The sequence below is a fragment of the Anabrus simplex genome, chromosome 5 (genome assembly GCF_040414725.1).
Source record: "Anabrus simplex isolate iqAnaSimp1 chromosome 5, ASM4041472v1, whole genome shotgun sequence".
Lineage (NCBI taxonomy): Eukaryota > Metazoa > Arthropoda > Insecta > Orthoptera > Tettigoniidae > Anabrus > Anabrus simplex.
The window spans coordinates 387,244,500-387,249,058 of NC_090269.1; positions in this window are offsets into that span (position 1 = coordinate 387,244,500).

Consider the following 4,559-nt stretch of genomic DNA (forward strand, 5'->3'; position numbering starts at 1 on the left):
AAGAGCATTTTGCAATTGGATTGTATCTGTAGGAGAGTCGATCTACTTGAAGATTTTACAATCATCTGCAAAGAGGATTTCGCATGAATGGTGGGAAACAGTATCGATAATGTCATCAATAAACAGGGCAAAAAGAAGTGGACAAGGGACACTACCATTAGGGACACCAGAGAGGGTGGTGGTGGGAGACGACCTGCATCCATCAAGGACCACGCGCTGTAGTCTTTCGCTCAGAAAGCTATTAATTAGAGCTAGGAGTCTCCCATGCACGTTAAACCGTTCCGAAAGTTTGTGTGAAAGAAGCATGTGATCCACGGTATCGAAGGCCTTCGCGATGTCGATATAGCATACATCAAGTTGAGAGCCCGCGTGAATGGCAGATGTGGCATGATGGAGGAGGATAGCCAAGTTAGTTATGCAGGAGCTTCCAGGAAGGAAACCATGCTGCTGAGGAGATATATATGGAATTGTAAACGCTATTCAATATGAAGGAAAGGTATGAGAACGTGGATTCTATCTTCAGAACCCATTAGTAGGGACCTGAAGAATTAGCATCTATGTACAAAGTTAAAATAATCGCGTAATATTATTAATTTTAACTATTCCAAGTTTATGAAGTGCAATTATTGTCCTTGTTTCACACACAATACAAATTCATTGTTCAAACGAAAGCTTTGTCAGTGCTTTGGCATTGCCTTTTTTCAAATTGCACAGTCTGTCTGTAACCACTGTGTTGTAATGAGACAACACGCGGTCGCTATCTACATTGTTTGTTGGGGCCCACAACAACTCAAGACAGTATTTAGCAAATATACTGAACTCTTTTTAATGCAAGCATGACATCACATTTTTCACTTTCATCTGGATTTGAATTGCATGTTTCAGAGAATAGTAACCAGACCAGATATCATTTTGTGCAAGATCTGTTACTCCAAACAATTTCTCAAGCTCATCTAATTTATCAGTGTTATTCAAAATTATATTTTTTGGATACAAAGCTTGAGAAACTGACACAAAATGCTTATGGTTGGGGTGTTTAGTTTTCAATGTGGCTAGCTTGTACTGTGAAAAATGAGCAGCTTTGACAAATGTGTCTCTATATGCAACCTGTTGTAGAGGAGCGAGCTTAATCAAAGCATCATTAGCTGCCGCAGAAAAATTCCCCTCACAAATGCAGGTAAAACTGGTGTCAAGGTTATGCAGTTTGGGGTAAAGGAGATGAGAGGTAGGATACAGAGACCCTTCAAGTTCAGTAACGAGGTCAGCCAATCCAGCTGCATGATCTGTGACAAAAACCATGTGGGAGTGAAGCCTATTCACTTCTCGGTCACTCAGATCAGTCAGGTACTTAATACCACAGTTTCATGTCAGACATCTTGAAAAATGTAATAACATCAGTAAAGTAAGCATTCAAATAGAAGACAGCCTGAAACCAGCTATTCCATTGGGTTATGACAGGTGTAGGAAAAAGCTTTGCTTCCTTTGAAGCATATTTTGATGTTAAGAATTGTAAATAATTATATTTTTGCTTTCTTGTGTTCAAAAATGCAGACTTTACCATCGCAACCACATGATTTAAATCTGTCATCACTGCGACTCAACTATTGCCAACCAAGCTGATCTTATGTTCCCAACACTATACATGCATTAAATGATCCCCTATGACCACACTTAATGTTTCCATAACACCGGGTCATGTACGTGGCACTGTCACTAACAAACACTTTAACTGCACCATATGGTACACTATAACTGTGCAGAACTTCTAAAACAGCACAAGAGTAGTTTGTAGTATTTGCTGCATCAAGATAGTTCACAGAAACAACGTGCAGCTCTCTTTTCGATCCGGCTGGGACTTGGAATATGATGATATAAACACAACGGCCCATTCTATCTGTAGTTTCATCAGAGAGTATGTTGATGTTCTTCCCCACTAGAGCCTCTGCTGTTGTTTTCTGGTGGTCAGATGCAACTTCTAGAAAGGAAGAAAGACCTCAAATTATAACAAAATAATTCAAAATTACTGGATCAGTTTGGTACGGGTAAGATAGTTCGATATGGAAATCGTACTCAAATTCGGTATCCGTAAATTTTGCGTGTGGTTTCGTTGTAATACCTAAGCCATACCCGATTGGTGAAATCGAAACTTACCCGGTAAATATATGAACGTAGAGTTCTCACATATGGCAGCTCTTCATTTGAAAACTCAGTAATCCAGGCTCTTAGCTCTTTGCTTTCCAGGTTTTCCAGAGGTATATTTGCTATACTTCAACTGTGCATTTCGAGAAGTTATCTCTGGAAATTTTTCGTTTACAACTATCTGTGCAAGCACAGAAGATTGCTTTCTTCGAGACGTACTAGCAGCAGGGGTTGAACTTTCATTATCGCGTCGCTTACCCACGTGTTTATCAGATTTAACATGTTTCACAATGCTATTTTTTTTTCCCCTCACCCAACTCGGCAATTACAATACTTGCAAAACACTGTCGCTGAATCTGTGGCATATAAACCATCCTTCGCATATTGCTGAGTCCTTTCGTGCGCCCCATAACCTAAACCAGGGCCTCCCAAACGCCCAAAATCTCATGCATGCAAATCGAGGCGCAAGAGCTCTGTGCACTGTGCATCGGTCGCGCTCGGCTTCGTTCGGACCAACGCTTTGTCTCTGGGCTACTCGGCTAAGCTCGGCTCTACTCAGCGCAACTCAGTTCGGATTTGGAGCCCTACGAAGCAAGTGTGGAACAGGGAGACAGGGGGAGCGAGCAAGACAGGCGTGAGGAAAGAGAGAGTGAGCGCTATTGCTCCAAATTGAGGAGTGGGGCATCTGTACTCTGGTCAACCAAGTGAAGCAGTCTTTTGCACAGTGCATGCACCCTGAGAGGCCCTGACCTAAACGATCGCTTGATTTTCTACTCTTCACTAGTTTGTTTTGAACAACAGAAGTCGACAAGCAGCAATTGATCGGCTACTTTTCCTCATCGTTTGGAACGGTCGAAAGATTTATGCATCATATTTTGAGTATTTCTGATGATTTTGCCGTAATATGTTGTTTTTGCCAGTAAAATAGCACATTATTGCAGAATTTGCACCAAAATTGCATATCCATACTAATTTAGCATTTTGGGCCACAATTCGCATTTTGTCGCACTTCTATTCATGCGTAAAAATTATTTTATTTCACATTAGAATTTTTGTAGGCTTGGATTCAGAACAAGATTCAAAAATTTGCATTTATTGCAAATGCGATTTTTTTCAGGTCCCTAGCCATTAGTTAAGGAAAATATGAGTGGCAGAAGTGCAATGTACATGAAATGATAAGTTTCCTTTTAGGAATACAGTCGGGTTTTACAAAATTCTGTTCTTTCCTTTGCAAATGGGACAGCCAAGCAAGGATAAACATATCGTGGACTGGCCAGTGAAAGGAAACTTTATGCTTAATTCTTAATTCCTGGCGAAGAGAGAGTCTAGAATCTATCTTTAGTTGATAAAGACAAACCTTTTTTTTGCCACTGATAGATATCAAGTTAGGGCTAATGAAAAATGATGTTAAAGCTTTGAACAAACATGGTCAGGTTTTTGGTTATTTTAGAACATTATTTCCTGAACTTAATGAAAGCAAGGTAAAGGGCATATGTAGCGGACCTCAAATTTGTGAAATCTTGCCTAATGTGTTTGCGGACTAGCTAACAGAAAATGAGAGGAATTCTTGGCTAGATTTCAGACTAGTTTGGAAATGTGAAAGCAGACCAACTATAATAGAACTTGCTGGGAACATGTTGGAAGGCATATCAGTGTATGAGATGCAATATGTCATTGAACATAGCTTTTTACTCTCCCATTTTGATTTCTTGTCTCCTAACCCCCTGTGAGTGGGGAACGCAGACGAAGAATACACCCACGGTATCTCCTGCCTGTCGTAAGAGGCGACTAAAAGGGGTGACCAAGGGATGATCACATTAGAACCATGAGACTACTTGTTATTAGTACCATCATGCAGGGAACATCATGGGTCGCTTTTAATTGTGTGTAGTACCACTATATTAGGTACAAAATAGGTTTATGATTAGTAGCGACAGTGTGTGGCTCAGGATGCATTTTACAATACCTGTGATTCGTACCCCTATATGAGCGACACCATCGTTCTCTTTACCTATGCTTAGTATCCACTATGTGAGGAACACCACGGGATAGTGTGGGTCCCTGTGGTTAGTCCACTTATGTGAGGAACACCATAGGTTTGTGTTGCCCGTAAATAGCACCACAGTGTGCGAAACACCGTAGGTCTGTGTTACATGTGCGAATTTCATTACCTGTGAGTAATACCATAATGTGTGGAATCCTGCAAGTCTAGGCTACTTTTAATTAGTACAGCAACATGACAAACAGCATGATTCTATTTTCCTAGCGATAAGTACCATTATGAGGGGCCGATGACCTGGATTTTGGACCCGTTTTGACTACAAGCAGCATCGATTCAGCATTGTGCTTTAGAAGCAGTCCCTTGGTCACTAATACTATTCTTTAACGCTAGTTTCTGGGAATGTAGGGCATTGCGGGTC